The sequence below is a fragment of the Dunckerocampus dactyliophorus genome, chromosome 1 (assembly GCF_027744805.1).
Source record: "Dunckerocampus dactyliophorus isolate RoL2022-P2 chromosome 1, RoL_Ddac_1.1, whole genome shotgun sequence".
Lineage (NCBI taxonomy): Eukaryota > Metazoa > Chordata > Actinopteri > Syngnathiformes > Syngnathidae > Dunckerocampus > Dunckerocampus dactyliophorus.
In genome coordinates, this window is record NC_072819.1 from 31,414,900 (window position 1) to 31,437,011 (window position 22,112).

A 22,112-nucleotide genomic window follows, 5' to 3' on the forward strand; every position below is an offset into this window, starting at 1 on the left:
CAGAGCGCATGTGCAACAAGTTGCAACGGAGTCAGTGAAACTCAAGGGCTGAGCGAGTGAATCCTTGGTTTTGTCGAGCCTGGTACAGTTGATAAGTTACATTTAAGTGTTTTTGAGGAGTAATAACCAGTTAACATAACTCTCAGTTCAGTTTAAAAAAAAAAAAAAGACACCAGTTTTCATGACTCGCATCTCTACTCACTTCCTGCCTCGCATCCACTGTGTCTCCATCTTTTTACCTGCTGTTGTCATGCGCGCTGAATTTGTTCCATTTGAAAGCCCACTGCAGTGGTGCAAATCGCATTATCCACCGCCACAACCCCGTTTGAGCCCCCCCGACCAGGCTCGGTGCTAGTAAAGCACACAGGATTGCAGAAAGGGGATCGTCCATGGCTGATTTGGTGTGTGCTCAGGCGTGGTAAATGAAATTACAGCCAAGCCATGCAGGATTTTTCAGATCCTAGTGTATAAGAACCCCCTTTTTTGCACAACAGAGCCAGGTGCTGCCAACTCCCCCGCTCCGCATTCACATTGTTCTCTGAGCATCTGTTGCATTTGCATTTAAATAGACCAAAAAATCCATCATCCTTTGTGAGAGTATGGACTTGCTGATGAACAATCAATTCGGCAACTTTCTGCTAAATGTACTTCTCTCCACAGAAATTGAGCTGCCATCACGGCGTGGTCATCTCTTCAGAGTGATCTTGAACAGGATGTCCTTTGCAACTTTGTCTTTTGGGGTTCCTGCAAAAGTCGCCTCAGAAAAAACTTAACTGCGGAATTATCTCTGAATTTTGAAGACATTTGGAATGTAGAGGTTTTTGTGTAGTTTATATCATAAAAATATGGATGCCTGCCTTATTGTTAACTATGTTATCACTTTTAATTTTATTTAATTCATTGAAACAAATGTTAAAAATACATTTAGACTGTTAAGCATTTATCAGTGTTTTACATTTGTAATTTTAAAATACTGTATTAAAATATATAATTATCAATAAACAGTTAACTGTATTGTGTTAAGCATTTGTCAGTATTCTGGTATTATCTGTTAAACAATTTATGTAAACAATATTTTCATTTCACCTTTTAAAATTTGTTAATATATATTTTAAACATTTAAACATTTTTGTTTTATTTGGTCATTAATATTTCACGATAAAACATTTGATTAAGATTATCAATGTGTGTTTTGTTTAATTAATTGAAAAATGATTTTACATATTTTTAATGGAAAACTGCACTTTCAATTTTGCCCATCATCCACAATCTTATGTGGATGATGCGCCTATGCTCTGCCCCTTAAGACCACTATTTAAACACCTTCAAAAACCGTGGTTGTATGGTTTTATATCCATGCTGTGACCGTGTAGTAACAGGTACATTCATGATAACGTGTGATACAGTATTTTGGCCATTTTAATTTTAATTTTGGCCATATAGAGCATTGTTGGCACTTGGGTGGCTTTTTCAGAAGGCTTTATAGGTGTAATAAGTGGTTCACGTACGTGTAGTAATGAGCTCTCTGATTTTATCCGTTTTCATATCTTTAGAACAAACGGAAAAGGGAAATGTGTTATGTCTCACAAAAGGATTGTGGATGATGGGCAAAAAGTGCAGTTTTCCTTTAGATGTTAAGCATTAGCAATATTTTAGTTTGATTTTTTAAATGAATGAAATTATTGAACTATTTTAACAATGTTTTTATTTTTAACCCAAAAAATATTTTTGTTTATTAATTGAAAGTCATTTATGTTAAAAAATACTTTATTAAAATAAATTTATTGATGAATCTCGTGCATTAAATAGTTGCCTTCTAATCAGCGGAGGAAACGCTGAGGAGGATATGAACACTGGAGGAGTTCATTAATAATGAGTGCCTTGTGTATGAGCCAGAAAGCTCTCAGCCTATTACATTTTACTGCTGCTGCCTTCAGTGTCTGTGGCATAAATCACAACATTACTGTGCTCCCAGAATGGAAAAGGTTTTTTAGCATACAGCCAAAAAAAGCAGGGGCAAAGGGACAAAATCCATTCATTAGTGTAATTAGCTGGAGAGATATTTTACATTGAAGAAAATACATGACTGCACTTGAACCTTTTTTTTTTTTTCCAGTATTCATCATCCACTTCAGCCCACTTACATGGAGTATTCCTTCATCCTACTGCAGGGAAAAGGTGAAGCCTGTTGAATGATAATACGAAACACTGGAATCAACTGTAATGCTGTTTACTGTGAGCATTTTTATCCCTGTGTTGTATCCACAAAAGATGTTCCAAATATAACGTCTGCTATCCCGGTGGTGTCTTTGCTGTCATCATTTGTCATGCTTTATGTTGGAGATGACTTCGCTTGCTGCAGAGACACAAACAAGCCTTGGTGCGGTCTAATGAGGTCGTCCGATTCTGATGAGGTTGCTGTGACCTGAAATGTCTGCTCATTCCAAAAGCCTTTTTTTTGTTTTAATAAAGACAGTCAAAATAGGCTCAGGTGTGTGCACACAGGTCATCCTTTTGGTGCCACACATGATGAGGCCAGAGCCAAACCAGAAGTGACAATCTGTTTCCTTTAAAGGTCACAGTGCTTTTTACATCGTTGCTTACCATCCAGTGTCTGTAACTCCTCCTCTCTGTTTTACAGCCTCCCGGCCTCCACATGGCACAGCCGTGGCCACCTTGTGGCCTTTTAAAGGTGCTGTTTGCCTTGATTATGCTGCATGGGGAGTGCTAACTTTTGAATGTATATCGTCTGCCTCTTCCTGCTCCGGCATTGCAAGTCACGGCCCATGTAACACACGCACACACAGTCCATAAAGGCATGCTTGGACGAGTCTGGTGTGGAACAGAAATGGTGAGTCCAGCATCATACTCCTACATTTTGTAGAAAGTCTTCATAGAACACTATACTTTAAAGCACAGGTGTCAAACTCAGGCCCATGGAACTGCTTGGAAAATAGCACTGAGTTGGCCCACCTGACGGACCCACTTCATCGCTGTGCCTCAGCCCTCAGGTTAATTATATGGTTAAAAAAAAAAGTAAATTACAACAGTAATTGCTCAAAAATAAAACATATTTCATTCTATTACTATATTATGTTCGTCATATCACAGACCAAGAGTCTCAAACAGGTTATTTCACTACTGAAATGTGAACTAAAAGAGGGAATTGTGAGTCAGTATGAGTTGGTTTAGCCTTGACTGCTTGTTGAGTGATGGTGGGAGATGACAATTAAGTGCTGTTATTTTTGTCAACAAAACATGGTAAAGAGAAAGTCAAAACCATCAGGTGCACACTTTAAAAAGGAGAAAAAAAGAGGAGAAACGGGGACCAAATATAAAGGTATATTAAGTTATATCTTTATAACTTAATATAGTTACATAAAATAGTGTTTATAAAGAAAAAACAACCCCAAAATTGTGTGTGTGTGTGGGGGGGGGGTCGATCAATAATCACTTTAGTGTAACGAACAACTATGCCATAGTCGTGTGTCCACAGACTACTGGAAAGTAGACATTTCAAGCATGAATGAAATCACATTTCGATGCGATGTAAAAAAAAAAATGTCCATGTGGGTGGAGGGTAATATCCAGTTCGGCACACAACCTAAAGTACGCTTTGAGTTTTGGCCCCCTGTGTGATTCAGTCTGACACCCCTGCTTTAGAGTGTTCAGTGTACAGCTTGTAAGGCAGTATGGATTTACCATCCACTGAAAATGACTCAACACACAGCCTTTATTGTCTGAATAGCTGGCAACACATGTGAAACACACAAGATAATTGAGTCTACAGTCAAGCGTGGTGGTGGTAGTATCATGTTCTGGACCTGCATGTGTGCTGCCGGCACCGGGAAGCTGTGGTTCACTGAGGGAAATATGAAACGCAGAGCACGATCCCAGTTGAGTACCTGTTGGGCATCTTGAAGCGGAGTGGAATAGGGTTCCAGTAACAACCTGTGCAGCCCTAGTGAATTCCATGCCCAAGAGAATTATGGCAGTGCTGGATAACTATGCCACTCACACTAAATATTAAGACTTTGGACACAATTTTTGGTGTTCACTATGAGGTTTACTCACTTGTTTTGCCAGCTATTTAGACAAGAATGACCGTGTGTTCCGTCGTTTTCAGTGGTTAGTAAAACAGTGCATCCCCGATTCAATATGTGCTATCCTGAAAATGTGCTATTTGGTCAAAATGGTCACTAGTTTTATTTTATTTTATTTTTTTACTTTTATTTTTGGGGAAAACAGCCCATTTTAGCTTTTTCTCTCCAAAAATAGGCAGTTTATGCATTAAAAGCCGTCTCATTCACCCTAAATCGCTAATAATTTATAAATCTAAGCATAAAATGTACGCATAATACATAACCACATAATAATATACTGTGGTGAGCTTGAGTCACATAGGTACTAGTCAGAGGCAAGCTTTAAGGAAGTACTCTTTTATTTGCTGAAATCGGCTTAAAAACTCCCATCCGCACAGCCCTAAAGAACAGAGGGTCATCGACTTCAGCCACTATCTCACTCAAGGTGTGATTAACACAAGCACAAGGCATGCTGGGAAGCACACGCGTACACTTCCCCAACACCGTACATGCTGGCGTGAGGTTTGATCGTCTGAGTGCTGTTGTTTGTACTTTGTATGTCTGCTGGTAGGGTTATTGTCGATGAATCAAATCTAATCATTACAATAGTCACTTTTATTACAAAAGTTGATCCAAAATCAGAGAAGTCAACCTTAAGTTAGCAGGAGGGTTCGGAGGAGGAGCGAGCCTGTGTGTTGTAGGGTGGTGCCTTGACACAGCAGCACACAGTAACCCAGGCTTTATCACGTAGTCCAAAAAATAGATTTTTGTGGGCGTCTCAATTACATGCCTGATCGCGGGTGGTCTCGCAACGTAACCCCGGAGAATAGCTTAAAATGCTTGCTGAAATGTGAGGGGTGTACTCACTTCTGTGAAATACTGTACCATCAGTGTAGTGTGATAGAATGGAAAATATTGTTATTTTTGTGGGAAATAAAGTGTGAAGTTAATGGCAAACATGGCCACCTCCCTTTTGTTACTACAATATGGTGCACCGGCAGAAAATAGGCGGGACGCAGAACTATTTAAATGACAGTTAACACGCCTAATGGGATGTTGGCTGCAGAGGCAGGCGGGCCAGGCTGATCTAAAGCATGGTGGGAAACTAAATCAGAGTCATTTCCCCTCAATTAGTGAGTGATTAAGGCTGGGTCAGAGACGGCCAGATGACCTTGCAGCCACATAATGACTTTAACTGGATCAATGGACCTCCAAATAGGAGCAGTAGCAGCATCTGTAAACTGTGAAGCACATCACCAGTGGATAGACCAGACACCCCAGGGGGTCAAGGCTCCTTCCTTGGTAAGCCTTACAGTCTTCTTCTCACTCTTTCTTCTGTCTTGTCTTTGCTGCACGTCATAATCCTTACACCAGGGGTCACCAACGTTTTTCCTTGTGAGAGCTACTTTTACAAAATGAAAATGGCCAAGAGCTACTCATTTTTGTAATATTTATTTTCAGAGCTTATTTTAAACCCAAACAAAGCAAATATGCTTGTTTTACCAGAACATTAACAAAATGCTGGTGTCCACAACTCACATTTTGTATTTCAGAATGCATTTCTTTCTACTGTTCTTTTATTATTAACTGAAAACCTGAATGAAAAGCAGGCTTGCGGGCACCTCATGTGGTCGTGGGGGGCTACCTGGTGCCCGCGGGCACCACGTTGGTGACCCCTGCCTTGGTCTGTGTGGTCTACTTGAAATTGATGTCTTCTTTATTTCATTATGAAGTTGTTGTCATTGTTTGTGTGCAAACTCTTGTTTACACATTTTGCCATTGGCAAAATTATTTTTCTATAATGGTAAGGATTACCTCAAGGATAGTCTTGACTATTATTATTCTTATTATTATAATTATTGTTATTATTAAATATATTAAAAAAACAAAAAATAATCATTAAAATCAGCACAAAAAAAGAAAATCTCATCTTATGTTTTCTAAAAGAAGAAGATGATCCCAAAAAAGATTTTGATTCAGGCACTTTCTTTTTAAAACTTTCATGGCATTTATTTATTTTTTATTTTCAATTATGAATTATTTAATTTAAAAGAATTCTGCCAGCAATTTAAACATGAAAAATCTCATGGAACATGTCCTTGCGTTTACTATTTTAATGCATATGTTTGTGAATTGGACTACATACTATGTATTTATCAGAAGGTGAGCAAGCAGTTACGCGAAGCAGGGTTTGTGCGAACGCATGTTCAAGTGTGCGGGTTGCTGTGGGGATATTGCATGGATGTGAATGGCACAGCTCCGGCTCCATTTCCTATTTCTTCACGTTCTCGCCTTCCATTAATGAAGAGAGCTCCGTCGCCTTGCTGCACCACACCTTCCTGGCAAAACATGCATGGCTGTCCAAAATGTGGCTCATTGCAGAAATCAAATAAAAGTCCAGCAAAAATCCTAATAACTACTAAAAACACAAAGATTTGTCTTAAAATGTATACATATGTATAATGTACTGTATGTATATGTTGTTGTTGTATTAGAAATACGTAGTTTTTTTTTTAAATGATACATATCAAAGGATAGCAAGCTCTGATGTAAATAGACAAAGACAAATCGATAAGAGAAAGCTCAGTGAGCTCTATTATTATTATTATTATGTATTATTATTATACAGTACATTATCATAACAGTGGTTTATTTAGTCTCAAAAAATGTTGACAATATCTTTGAGCATCAATTTGTGGGACAATAAACCTTTCAAAATGCACTTGTTTTATAACCGTCCAGGGATATTGCAGTGATAAAATCTTGTTTGGTCTTGTTCTCGTGGACCCAATCTTGTGCATCGTCTCATCTCGCTAATAATTGGGTGTCTCATGCCCCTCCAATTATTAATATATTTTTTATGAATTAATGTTATTATTTTGTATGACACAAACAATACCATATTCAGGGAAACAATCTTTTGTACCATTTGAAAGAATCCTGGTAACTTCTAGCAAAATGTAGACCATTCTAATCAACTAGGGTCACGATCATGATTTATTTAATTAGGACGTGCTTAACAAGTTACACTGAGGAACATCACATGATTAAAAAGTCAAGCCAAAAGTTACACATTCAACAAATACAGTACATATTCTCCTTCAGGGCTTTCCCAGCGAAAACAATTATTTAATCGTGTTTTGTAATATAATCCTTCCGCTGCTACCACTTGTTTAGCCACGTATTTTTAAAATTCTGACCTTTCTGCTTTATTCTGCAGTGATGCAGTCGTTTCTTCCTGTCCCTTTAGGCTGTGACAATGACTTTTTCACAGCCGCCTCCACATACGTGTGGTATACGTGTGCATCCACCTTGGTACAAATAATCACCTCTTCACTTTCCGCCATCGTGTGTCGCATTGCAAGCCTTGTTTTCCTCTCCTCTGGAGCTTCCCCATCCATACTGCAGTCATTTGCTATATTGCTTCCACCCCCTTTAGCTTTTAAGCTGATGGAATTGTCTCTCCGTGTCTTTTGCTGACTCTGTCTGTTTCTCCTTCGACTCCTGACTTTAAGTTGTTCATTCAAGGCCCCCCCCCCCGCCCCCCGTCTTTATATATCACTCCCCATCTCCCGCCAGTCAGCCAACAGACTCTCTTAGTCGATGCATCAGGACTGAAGAGGAAAATGAGCGGAGAGCTTTGGCAAGGTCAAGTAGGAGAAGGATAAAAGGTTTGAAGTCACTTGTTCATAAGGAAGTGACATTTGAGTGAAGTGTCTCCTCACGTTGTTGTTGTGACTCCACAAGTGAAATGGTGGACATTCTTTGATGTAAAGGTGTTCCATGTGAACATATTCTCTCTCTATTGATCACTGGATGCTCCACTTGCATTTCCTTTATCTGTTAGTGCTCCTGTTTTAATAGCCTGCTCCTAACAGATTCATTACCTCCCCAGCTTCCTGTTGACAAAGTAACCTTAAGTGTGTTTTGTTCATATTACTTTTGCTTTATTTATATTTCACTAATGTCCATCTGAATTCCCTTTCTGCCTCTTGACCTTCCTCAGTTTCGACCCAGAATATTCTGCCTCTTACAGGGTTGTCACCTATTGAAGCCTATAGCACCATCAATCATTATTCCCATGATGTCTGCTCCCTCTGCAGCTTTTGTCTACTTGCCTGGCACAAGTGTGTTGCCAAGGCTGGCAGATGGGCATGCTGGCATCATCAGGTTGGTGATGTATAGACACACACAACTATTGCAGCCAAGTGTTTTCTTATGGACAGGAGGACGTACTGCATGTACCGTATAATGGAATGAGACTTTATAATAATGGAAACCTTAGTGTATGTTCCCCTTCTGTTCACTTACCACAGGCTTTGTATCGTGAGTAGTATAGTAGTAGTAAAGTAAAAGCACCTGGTGGTGGTGGGATTATGCAATGGGTAGGCGATGGATGGGTTGTGGGGCTCCTGAAGCAGCTGACAGGTACTGGCAGGCCAAGAGTCAGGCGGCTTTGGCGGTGGTCGAGGCAAAAACTCGGGTGTGGGAGGAGTTTGGTGAGGCCGTAGAGCATGACTTTTGGTCGGTCTCGAAGAGGTTCTGGCAAACCGTCCTACTCCTCAGAAAGAAGAAGCGGTGCTCGGTCCACACTGTTTCCGTTGGGGACGGAAGCCTCCTGACCTCAACTGATGATATAATTAGCATGTGAAAGGAATACTTTGAGGCCCTTCTCAATCCCACTGACATACCTTGCATAGGGGAAGTAGAGTCTGAGGACACAAACGCGGACAGTTCCGTCACTGTGGCTGAGGTATTTGGGGTAGTCAAAACGCTCCCCAGTGGTAAAGCTCCAGTGGTGGACAAATTTCGCCCTGAGTTCCTCAAGGCTCTGGATGTTGAGGGACTGTCTTGGCTGACACGTCTCCTCAACATTGCACAGAAGTTGGGAACAGTACCTCTGGATTGGGTGACCGAATGGTGTGTTCCAACTATAGGGGGATCACACTCCTCAGCCTCCCTGGGAAAGTCTATTCCAGGGTGCTGGAGAGAAGGGTACGACCGTTAATCGAACCTTGGCTACAGGAGGTGCAATGTGGTTTTTGTCCCGGTTGTGGAACACTGGACCAGCTCTACACCCTTGCAAGGGTACTGGAGGGTACTTGGGAGTTTGCCCAACCAGTCTACATGTGCTTTGTAGACTTGGAAAAGGCATTCGACCGTGTCTCTTATGGTGTCCTGGAGGGGTGCTACGAGAGTACGGGATTGGTGGTGCGCTACTACGGGCCATGTGGTCCATGTACAAGTGGGGCAGGAGCCTGGTTCGCATTGCCAGCAGTAAGTCTAGTCCAGTTTCTGGTGAACGTTGGCCTCTGCCTAGGCTGCCCTTTGTCACCGATCCTGTTCATAACTTTCATGGACAGAATTTCTAGACGCAGCCAAGACGTCAAGAGGGTCCAATTTAGGTGCTTTGGATCTCGTCTCTGCTATTCGCAGACGATGTGGTCCTGATGGCCTCATCTGGCTGTGACCTTCAGCGTTCACTGGGGCGGGTTTGCAGCTGAGTGTGAAGCTTCTGGGCTCAGACTCAGCACCTCCAAACCCGAGGCCATGGTTCTCAGTTGGAAAAGGGTGGGTTGCACCCTTTGGGTTGGGAGCAAAGTTTTGCCCCAGGTGGAGGGTTTCAAGTATCTCGGAGTCTTGTTCACGAGTGAGGGAAGGTTGGCGTGAGGTCGACAGGTGGATCGGCGCAGCGTCGGCAGTAATGCGGTCGCTGTACCGGACCGTTGAGGTGAAGACAGAGCTGAGCTGAGCCGGAAGCTCTCAATTTACCAGTTGATGTATGTTTCCACCCTCACATATGGTCATGAGCTTTGGGTTGTGACTGAAAGAAAGAGATCACGGATACAAGCGGCTGAAATGAGTTTCCTCCGTAGGGTGGCTGGACTCACCCTAAGGATGAGGAGCTCAGTCATCCGGGAGGGGCTCAGAGTAGAACCGCTGCTCCTTCACATTGAGAGGAGCCAGTTGAGGTAGTCTGAATGCCTCCCACACGTCTCCCTGGCGCGATGTTCCTGGCATCCCCAGCCGGGAGAAGGCCCCGGGGCAGACCTAGGACACGCTGGAGGGATTATGTCTCACAACTGGCCTGGGAACGCCTTGGGGTCCTCCCGGTGGAACTGGAAGAGGTGGCTGGGGACCGGGAAGTCTGGACTTCCCTCCTGAGACTGCTCCCACGACCCGGACCCGGATAAGCCGAAGAAAATGGAATGGAACTGCACTAGGGCTGTCTTCGACTAAGGATTTTCATAGTCGAATCTGATTTGTTAGATTTTTTCCATAGTCGACTAATAGTTTTTTAAGATTACCGCTAATGGCGACCCCTACAAATAAACAGATCTCACTTATGACTTTTTTCACCTCAAAGAAAAAGGCTAAAACAGTCAGATAAACAAATAAGCAGGGTAGGTGTGCAACAATTGTACTTTTATTTTTTATTTATTTAGAGACGCAGAAAGCAGCTCAGATAGATGCACAGTCCTCCATCTCTGGTCCTGCCGGTTTCAGCCGCCGTTCTGTCAGTTGGAAGTGTGTTGCAGTTGGCTAGCTCAATATCATTGACCGGTACTCTGCTGTTTAGTCATGTCTCGATGAAAATTATGACCTTGCAGTACAAAAGTCTCTTACTGTGGGTGAAATGGAGTTGTAACCCATCCATTTTGTTCACTAAAGACAACACATTAGAGATGCTCGGTAAGGAGAGTGTGCAGTGTTAGCTTGAGCTTAGCTTGTATTCCTCTGTGCCTTCCTCGCCTTTGTTTACGTTCTCGACGCGGCTTGCGAGCACTTCTGACCGGCCGGGTGGTGTGTGTGTAGACTACAGTACTCTGGAGAGCTCAGGGTCGAGTCAAAGATCCGTGACAAAAAACATTTGTGCTCCAAAATCCCAAATCTCTTGTTGAGTATAAGATGTTAAACAAGACCCAACATGAGCAAAATAATAACTACAAAACTGCAAATCTGGAAGAGGGCTTCGCTGTGTGTACGCGGCGCCATCTTGCGTAAGTATAGGTTTTCTGTTAAGCACACACGTCATTTTCAATTCTTTATTAAAACACATTAAGCTGAATTTGTAGCAAAATAGGCTATTTGTAAGACAAACTGTCACGTCCTGCGGTGACATCTGCTGGTCTCAAGCACAGGTTTCTGTATTTTTACTGTATTGTTGCTGATACCCCCTACTGCTTCTACTTTTGTTTGTTTCTCAGATGCTGGTTCACCTGAGTTGGGCGGAGCTACAGGATGAGCACAGCTGCGTTCCATCCACTCAGCCTTTTATTCCACTCAGCTGCAGCAGCACAGCGTGGGATTATTCCTTCTTGCGGACGCTACACCCTATGGCACTCCTGTGTTATACCTCTGCTTGTTCCACGTGTAGTTTTATATCTTTGCTCTCCTTCTGCTATTTGAGTTGCTCATCCTGGTAGCCCGCCTGACCTGCAGGTTTTTTTTTGTTACTTCTTTGTGCTCCTTAGTTTACCCTGCTCTTTCGCAGTGCGGCTCGGACTGTGTAGCGCACTGTCGTCCTCAGTTTGTGTTTTTGTCTTATTTTATGAAACCTTTTCCTACCTGGAATTGCCTCGCTCATGCGTCTTGGGATCCACCTGCTCGACGCCACGCTCCAAGCCTGACAAAAACAAAGACATTCTATGTTCAAATGTTTGCTCGTCAGCAGCCGTGGTACCTCCATGTAGTCAGAATGGTACAATCTTGATCAGATGACTTTTCCATATGATTCAACTGCAAGATGCAGTCTGCAAGATTGAATTACACTCTTCCAAATCAAATCATCGAATAGGTGATTATTCTAAGGCACCCAAGACTGCATAAATACTTTTTTTGCTTTTTTAATTGTATCATTTCACAAATCTACTTAAATGGATAGTTTGGATTTTTTTACATGAAGTCAGCAGTGTACCACGAGTCCAGCTCTGGTTGGATTTCCGTGACAAGGAACGTTGTTTCGCTTAGTTGCTAGGGTCACTTAAAGAGTTTGGCTTCTCAAAACAAAATGCGTTCAAATGTGTAATACATTTGCATCATAAAAATGCCTACTTTGGAAAAAATCAGACCTCACAAATCGCTCTGCGTTATATTTGTCTACCACCGTGTCCCTGCGCGCTCTCGACTCTATTCTTCTCGCATCTTCTTCCGCGACGGAGCACCGCAGCCATCTTGTTTACGTGTGTGTTCCACAGCAGAAGATGCGAGTGTCTTCGTCACATACACAAGAATGGAGAGGCAACAGTGCGCAGGGATACGGCGGGAGACGAATATAACGCCGAGCGATTTGTGAGCTCAGATTTTTCTCAAGTAGGCATTTTTATGATGCAAATGTATTTTTTTTTTTATTATCTTTACAAAGGCACAATTACTGAACTTCATTGCGTTGTGCAGGTGTACCTAATGTTATGTCCATTAATCCTCAGTAATGAAGACACAAAGAGGTCAAATCAGGAGATCTTTTATCGCCATCTTGCTGAGCGCCATTTAACAATCACGTTATCTGGTTATCACCTCTGGAGGCGAAGGAGGAGGAGGCTATTATTACCCAGAAATCAGTGCATCTCCCCTTGCCTCTGCTCCGTCACACAGACGGCACATTTGAATTCAGCAGCATTGCATAACGTTCATTGCCAGACATCCCTTTGACTGCACATAATAAACCCAAAGCCCCTTCCTTCTGTGTCTCGCTGGAATGAAAGAGCTTGTGAAGCAGAGTGCAGAAATTAATAACATTTAAAAAACAAGACTCATTCTGCTATTTTCACATGGTCTTTTACAATATTAGCTCGTGTGTTATGCAGTCCAGGGTGTACCCTGACTCTCGCTCAAAGTCAGCTGAGATAGGCTCCAACTCACCCTGATGAGGAAAATGATATAGAAAATGGATGGATGGAGGGACGTTTCGTGCAGGAGGAGAGGGATGTGTCGTAAAGCGTGTTTGATGGATGTGAGAGCAGGAATAAGAGCATCTTGATACTAATCCTGGCTGTCTACAAGAATGAGGAGGACAATGGAGGGCAGTAGGGGAAACTGTGTATTTGCAATAGGGGAATGACCAGGGATGCACAGACAGAGTGAGGTGAAGCTAGGGAGGGAGCAGAGGAGGAGGAGGAGGCTCAGACGAAGGGTGATGTCACCTCTAAGAAGCAGCCAATGAAAGAGAGGCTGGCCGAGGGAGAGCGCGGCCCGAGGAGGGTGTGTTTTTCTCTCACTGCAGCATCAGCACAGCACAGAGGTGCACAATCACATTGCATAGTAAAGAGCAAGAGAAGACAGCAACACATCAGCCAGACAAGGAGTTGTTGGAGGAAAAGGAGCATCCCTGTTGAGGTAAGAAGAGCTTTTTTGTGTGTTTAGCCTAAAAAAAAAATACGATGAGAGGATTAATTAGGCTGTTATGTAGAAGTGGCATCACACCTTTGGCTCATCTACTTATGTAAATTATGACTCATGTATATTTCATAATGAAATGTACCCTCGCCTCCAGCCAGGCATTATGCTACTTAGTTAAGAGTAGAATTAGAGGTGTGTCATGTCAATACACTTACTACCTCTTGAAATACAGCTTGAGGGCTGCTGTTGATCATGAAACTGATCTACCTGTGTACATAACCTGTTGGACTTTCTCTGACTATCTTTATTTGGTATTCTTCATTGGGAGCATTGCATGCAACAGGGTGTCCTCTAACATCATATGATATGAATGTTCATCTTTGTTGGTGATAATGCCGCCTTATTCACTTATACTTTAGACACTGTTGCCTTTCTTTGCAGAAAATCTGCATAAACTGATAAAAAAAAGGTTACCCAGCAGGACAAGGCAATTTCTCTGGCAAATGCTTTGGTATTCCTTACTGCTTTCACATGAATGCCAATTTTCTCCCCTTGTCCCCCTCCCCCAGCTATTAGCTTGGTGGTTTGATATTAAGTTCAGCAACCCATGATTGCGTGAGTGTGCTGCAACAATTTTCACTGACATAGAGCATGAGGCTAACCTTGGTGGTGAACATCACAGGCAGAACAGACTACAACAATTTTCTAGTCTGCTGCTCTTATCTCATGCAGTGGCAGTGCCAATGACAGCGCTTACGCACACATCCTTTGGAGGGAAGGAAAGTGAATAGAGATATAAGGTGAGGATGCGTAGCCGTATGTGTACTGTAGTCCTGTGAAGAAAGAGATCACCGGAAGTGAAAACAAGGGTGGGGCAGCGCTGACATCCGCCTGGAGGTGGGTGCATGAACAGCAGGCACACACCTGGCTGCATGCCATGTAGATACACGCTACATAGATAGGCCTGCCATCTACTAAACAGCAGGGAACAGTTGCAGCAGTTGTGTTAATATTTTAGTGTGTTGCCATGAGCAACTACAGCGTGTCTGTATGAGCTCATATACTGTAGCTACACATCTGCATGTATAGTGCTTATTTAGTAATGTACAGTCACCTTTCACACCTGCATATATAGTATTTATTATTTGGTTTTGGTTTGATCTGGTTGCTTTGTATATGTATAGATGATATTTTCAATTCAAGATTTTTTTAAATACAGATACTTATTGCTGTGTGAGCTGCTACTGTCCACACTGCTGCTGTGAAACTTGATTGTCTCCCAGATGGGATATTTTTTATTCTATTCTTTTCTCAAGGGCTCAAAATTGTATTATCTGCAATATATTATTTTTGGACTGGAATTTTTCCTAATAAGAATAAATGAGGGGAATAATATTCTGCGCAATGTTGCCTAATGACATTTGTATTATGTTACTGCTGTTCCAGGGTGGGGTGAGGATATATAGTTCCATTTAATTTGATAACAAAAAAGTAAGCACTATGACCCCTAAATTCCAACTCTTATGATTATTTTTGCATGAAATACTACAAATATTCAATACAGTTTTGCATTATAGAGTATATCATGCAGAAAAACATAACAGCTCAGTGCTTTAATTCATTTGAAAGGCAAAATACACACGAGATGAATGTGCCAAGAAGTAGCTATGGAAATGAAGCTGGCTATAGGTGGGGATGCTTTAACACAGGTGGCCCACATTAGGGTGGGACCCAAATTAGACTGGGGGAGGGGGGAAAGCATGCTGAAAGTGTAACAGCAGTAGGCAACAGCTAATATCACAAGCCTATAAAAGCTGTTGTTACCATTTGTGCCCAGTACATCATCACACAGAGCTTTGTGTGTGAGTGCATGCATACTGTATGTGGAGAGTACGCTCTCGAGACCTCCAGCCTAACTTGAAGACATGTTTTCAGACTAGACTGCAGCCTTGGCTAATGCTGTACGGTGAAGAATGCAATCTCCCTCCTCTGACGCCGGCCCTTTAATTGAGCTGTTCCATCAAAAAGGATGGATGTAAAGTAGGATTGGTGTGAGGACCAAAAGAGCGACATACAGAAAGCTGAGTCTGGGTGATAAAGTGACAGAAAAAGCACTGTGGGAGGATTAAGATGGTGGTGGTTACATCTTTTAATGCATGTACTCACTCAAAGAGTGAGAGAGGGAGAGGTCAACTATTGGTGAAGACACAGAGCAAGGTCGCAAGCATCATGTGAATAGTAGAGAGATGCAAATGACAATTTATTACCTCTGCCAAGGAAGCTATGTTTCTCGTCTTCCTATTGGTTTGTCTCTACATTGTGTATTTTTGACATACAGTATGAACATGAATAGCTTGGCTAATGATGTTCTTATTACATTTTGCTGTAAATTTGTCATTATTTCCAATATGTTCTCATATAATTTAAGTGAAAATCACCTCATACGTCTCTATATTTTATAATGGGCATTAATAAGTAGGTATTAAACTAAATCATATGTCAAACTATATTTCAAGCAAAAATGTGTCTAAAATGTACTCAAGAAAAAGTCAAAAGTCAGCAATTACAAACCGAATCAGAGCAAAAGTTACTGAATAACTTCGTTTGGAGGTAATGAAACATATCCAAGTAGAACGGTAATGCAGTCGTCCTTTGCTATATTGTGGTTCGAATATCGCTCTCTCACTATATCATGTTGTTTTTTTTTAATAATTCATGAATAAATGATTGCTGGTTTGTGGTTGACTATGGCCTATTATTAATAAAAACATCTTGAAAGACATGTTATATGTGGTATTCTGGCCACTAGGCATCAGTAATGTTATGATACATGACATTAGATTACATTACCTTTCACACTGCATGGAGGAGACATGCCATGGCTGAGATCGGGTGAAAAAAAGGTTTGCCTCTCATTCCGTGTGGAAGTGGTACGTTTTTGGCTTCTTTGTCCTTCTTCCCCACTGTGTTTGAAACACATTTTTAAGTTTACAATAAGCAAATTGGAGAGGCTAACTAGTTAGCTTGGTAGCCTGCTTTGCTAGCGGCAGCTGTTTTTTTTGTCCCTGCAGTGATCCCATAGCCTGCACAAAGTGATGTAAACATAGAATAATAAAAGCGTAAAAGTGACGATTGGGTGTTATTTGACTACAGGGCTCTAATAATGTTAAAACCCATAATAGAAAGTCAGAAACAGGTTTTTTATGCTCTAACTACGAAAATATTTAGTGTATTAATACTGAATCCTACTTTGTGAAAATTCAATTATTGCTGTCGGGTCCAATTAACCGCGATAAACACGGGACAACTGTACTTAGTTATGCACGGAATGCAACAGCAATAGAAAACAAGACTGCATTGAAGCCAGCTGGGATAGGCTCCAGCATACCCCTGCGACCCTAATGAGAAGTGGTATAGAAAATACCCTTCATAGGTCAACAAACCATATTTGTTAATATAAAGTTTTGTCAAAATTGATGCCACACATAATGTTAATACAAGAAAATGTGTTTTTCTAAGCTAATCAGCCAAAAATATTTTACATTTGATTTTATCTATAGTTAATGAGTTAAAAACTACGTACAAATAATAAAAAGGTTCATATTAAATATATCACTATTAGGTTAGATTAAATGAAATTAGCTTCCTTTGTTGTCGTTGTACAAAATATTCAACAAAATTAAAAGTTCCAACTTACATGAAATGATACATTCTTATAAATATAATAATGATAATTCTGAAAGAAATGGGAAACACGTATAAAACCACAATAAATAATTTAACTAACTAATATCAGTCAAAACTGCAATTTGTTGTGGTCATATTCTGAAATTCTGATGAAACCTAACATCCTTTTAGCTATCAATCCTAACTCTCGCTGTTTACACACTTTGCAGGTGACAATGTCTAACATTATATTTGATGTAATTAGCCTGGATTAGGAGTAAAGTCGATTACAAATAAAACTTGAGAGGAAGACACTTAGAATGAGATATTTAAGGTCTTCCTGCATGAATTTTCAGGGAATGCTAATGTCAGAGGCTGGCTTGTGTCCAAATGCCTTCAGTGTTGCAGCGTGTAGGAGGAGGGAGAGGTCTGCTGTCAGCCTGACAGTCAAGAGCAACTTGCAGTGGTCTTTTGTTCCTCCACTACCTGTTTTAGCCTCGGGACACCTTCTCCACTCATCCTGCAACTCAACACATTCTCTCATGTGAATATTTAAGTATTGATTGCTGATCAGAGGCAGCTAACTGGTGGACTGGGGTGAAAGAAAGAGACCCGTCATGTAGAATCAACTCTTTCATGCTCCTTCTAGGATGACGTACAATAACCGAACATTCAAACGCCTTGCAAGTGAACTCCCTGGAGTTTTCCACGCAAACGGCACGCACACCTTCAGGAGGCCGCCATCTCGTGCCCCTCCCCATCCGCTGTTTGATGGAAAGTGAGGCCCACTGGGTGTCAAGTGAACGGGGGGATTGTGTCGACATGCTGTCAGGGGCTTGCTGGAGAATACATTGAGGTGATTTAGGGAGCTCGGGGTCAGATGGATTGACAGGCCTGCTGCCTCTAAATGATTATATATGAGAGCTGGCGAGGAAGCCTGCAGATGAGAAGGGAGGCTAAAGATGGAAAGATTGATTTCAAAGCGAGAGCACTGTTATGGAGGATGTACTGGATTTATATTGCAGTTTCACTCCGTCATTTCCGTCTCCCTATATGCCCAACTTTGCTCTTTCCCTCCGTGCAATTATCTGTATCAATGAAACCTCAGAGCCCACAAGAGAAAATAATCACTACAAAACCAATAATGACAGTTGAGATATTGAAGAGAAATAACATCTTATGCCTTTGATGCATTATGTCTGCCTTTATGCAGAGCCCGCAATAAAAGATAAGGTCATACAGGGAAACCCCCTGTATGACCTTTGTGCCTGCATGTTATATTTTTGTCCCTCACAAAATCGCCTTTGTCTCAGCAACAGAAAATCCCCCCCAGCGTATGTTCATCTGCAGCTCCATGAAAGAAGCTTTATTGTCCCCATCAGTGACTATAATTACACTGAAGTGACCCTCTGTTCTTTGTGTTTCCCGGCAATATTGTCAAAAGATCTTCTGTGCCTGGACTTGAAGTTTTTGCATGTCGTGGTAGAAAATCCTCATCAGGAAATTAGTTTTGATGAGAGAAACTTACCCCCAAAACTGGGCCATAAAACAGACAAATACAAATATTTAATATTTTTTGGTTAATGGGAAACACAGAAGACATAATAACAACAAATACAGTAATAGAGAATAATAAAGAAACATGAATATCACCAGAACCAGATTTGGCCGCCGAAGACCGAGTCGCCCGGGCTCCAGCCCTCAACCGTCACCACTGGACCCTTGTGCTTGCCCCCACAGGTGATGGGTCTATGGGGGGAGATCCCGTGTAGCTTCTTCGGGCCGGGCCAGGCCGGGCCACGCAGGTGAAGGCTCAACAACCAGGCGCTCGCTTGCGAGCCCCTCCCCCAGGCCTGGCTCCAATGAGTTTCCTCCGTCGGGTGGCTGGACTCACCCTAAGAGATAGGGTGAGGAGCTCGGTCATCCGGGAGGGGCTCAGAGTAGAGCTGCTGCTCCTTCACATCGAGAGCAGCCAGTGGAGGTGGCTCGGACATCTAGTCCAGATGCCTCCAGGACGCCTCTCTGGAGAGGTGCTCCGGGCGTGCACAACGGGGAGAAGGCCCTGGGAAAGACCAAGGACATGCTGGAGGGATTATGTCTCACAGCTGGCCTGGGAACTCCTCGGTGTCCTCCTGGTGGAAGTGGAAGAGGTGGCCGGGAACCGGGAAATCTGGGCTTCCTTACTGAGACTGCTGCCCCCGCGTCCCGGACCTGCACAGATGATTGCTATTTTCATTTGGAAAAATTGAACGATGAAGAGAGTTCTGCTCAAGGTCATTAGTGGATTATTTAGATACTTACTGGGGCAGTTAAAGGTCCCATATACACTATATATTGTATTGTTTTTCAACAATTTTAAATACATCTCAGAGGTCCCACAACAGTGTATTGGAATCCAAAATCTAGCCTTGATGCTGGAATTTAGACAGTTTAAAAGTGTTTCTTGTAAACCCGACTGGGAACACGCAGTTATTGTGTGTAGCTTCAATGCTAATGAGCTGTGTTTGACCGCACCAGACTTCGTCAGTGTGTCTCCAAAAAGTGTTAGGGTGCACTTCCCTGCTTGAAAAACCAGCATAGACCAGCATATGTTGTGTTTTTGTGCTGGTATGCTGGTGCTGGTGACCATCATAGACCAGCATGGTGCACCAGCTAAACCAGCACCAAACCAGCATAGACCAGCACTGACCAGCATAGACCAGCATAATTTCCATGCTGGTCTATGCTGTTTTTTTCAACAGGGTTTATCCACTTTTTACATATACAGTATAACTGCACCAACATAATAGATGTCATATATCAGATGCAACAACTTAACATTAAGGAGTGGAAAGGAGGATACAAATGTTAGCAACACTAGCATAGCTTTGTTAGCTACATTACAACATTACACTCACATTTTAACAGCAACATCTTGCTAGGTGGTAGGTGGTGTCACTCCACAATACGTACCGGAAAGGCAATCGGTTCTGCGCATGTGCGAGACCTACGTCACTTTAGCACATTTTTGTGACAGCGCTTCTGCGACGTCACGTGCTGTGGTAGTTATTTTTTAAATGTATGAACATCTGGTCAACAGTAACAGGGAAATATTAAAACAACCCAAATAACAGGTAGCAGCAGAGGAAAAAGGAGGAGGGAGTATACAAAATACAAGTCCGAATACTACGCCCTTAGAGTAGCAGTCCTATGAGGATTTTAAATTATAATTTGAAAAAGTTTCATGAGAATGAGAAAAAAAAATCAATAAGGGGGCAAACTCTTTTGCTACTATATTTAGACATCATACTGCTGAATTAGCTAAAAAAGATGAAAGTTGCATATCCGTGTGTCGCTCAAGACATCTGTTCACCACTTACTTTGCCACAGAGGTGCAAGAGCAAATCTGGGGGGGGAGCTTAATATCAGCTGACTGATGTCATATGACATCATATATCTACAAAGATATGAGTGACACATGCGATAGACCCACACTACCTTCACGATTGATCGTGAAGGTAACTTGCAATCAACGTAATGGGCTCCTCTGCTCTAGAGAAAGACAGCTGACTTCAGACTGTTATGAAGGGGATGCTTATGACTTTATTTGCCTGCTATTACAACTGTCTTTGTCGTAATTGTATTGTTTTTTTTTAGTGTAGCCCTAATACTTAACAGAAAATCAGGAAGCGAACGGGCACCTCTCCAGCAACGAGGCCCAATTTGCTGACTTTGGGTCAAAGTCTCCTTTGTCTCAAAGTCTGCAGAATTCTAAGTGACCTCTTGGCACCGAGTGGCTCCAAAGTCTCCATTAAATTGCTTATTTATTTGCAGTGTTTACATTTAAGTACATTGATTTGGTTACTCTCCCCACTTAATAACAACAGCTCATTGGATATAAGCGTGATTTAAGTAGGTGGTGTGTGACACACTCTCATATTCTTTACACATTAGTTGACTTGGTGTCCTCAAGTACTGCACTCGCTGTAAGCTTTCTACGTTGATGTCTGTGTTGTGTTGTGCTGTGTCAGCCATGATAGAGTCATTAGACTTGGATTACAGTCAGTGGGAGGAGATCTGGGTTTGAGTGGGTTGTAATCCCCATAGAAGGGCCTAATTTAATTTTACCTACTGTGCCATCCCATTACACACTACGCCCACCACATGCATGCATGGATGTATGCAGGCGCTGGCTTGAGAACAGCAGGTGAGGGGGCATACAAGGGGAATACAGACAAGAGAAAGAGAGGAGGCTGATTAGCAGAAGAATGATTTGAGCACATTGAAAGAAAATGTCAAGATGCAGGGAAGATACATTGGCTGAGAATCTTATTTACTGTGAAGGCCCAACCTACTGTAAATTAACACATGTTGAATTTATTGGGGGATTTTCAGATCAACACAAAAACTGTGTAATAGCCATATTGTGCTTTAACAATATCTTTATTATAATGGTTGCAATGTGGATCATCACACAACACGGTCGTAACCAAACAAAACTACGTTGTTTCAAGAAAAAATTTTTAGTCAAAAGTTTAGAGACTTTCTCGTTCAATAGCATGGGAAATAGTCGATCAAAATATTGATTGTGCACGTTCTTCATGTTGCAATCTGTGTGTATTGATGCAAAAACATCATTGAGCCTCACTATATGCGTCACACTTTATAGTATCACTTCTTCGTGTATCCCAATAGATACACTATTGTGCCAACTTGTAAGTCATGTGCAAAAAAACTTGAAAAATAACCTTTTATTAACTTATCCTGCTGTTTTCCTCACCATTACTGGCCTACATCCGTTTTGAATGTGTGAATAAATCACACACACACCTCCTCGCCGCCATGTCAGCCTCTTGTTTATGTAAACTGTGTTAAAATCTCAATGTTGTTGTTGTGAGTTTGCTCTAAGGATTGATCCTTGGTAATTGGCACAACATGCTGGGCCTGAGCCGCATCGTTAGAATCTATATTTAGTCATAAAACTGACTGTTTACAGCAGCTATGTGGCACTGTGAGGTAAATCTGTATTTTCTTTTTTTGGTAGCC

The 22,112-nt window shown here is 41.9% G+C and overlaps 1 protein-coding gene across 5 annotated transcripts in view; it reads left to right on the forward strand.

The window, feature by feature from the left end:
• Window positions 1–13,265: 13,265 nt before the first annotated feature.
• l1cama (L1 cell adhesion molecule, paralog a) overlaps window positions 13,266–22,112 on the forward strand; it is a 57,258-nt gene continuing 48,411 nt past the window's right edge. For 4 of the 5 annotated variants that reach the window (XM_054780566.1, XM_054780569.1, XM_054780562.1 and 1 more), the window contains exon 1: window positions 13,266–13,418. The gene's annotated coding sequence lies outside the window, so the exon portion shown is untranslated. The remainder of the gene's footprint in view (window positions 13,419–22,112) is intronic. The other variant, XM_054780563.1, reaches the window with a different exon arrangement.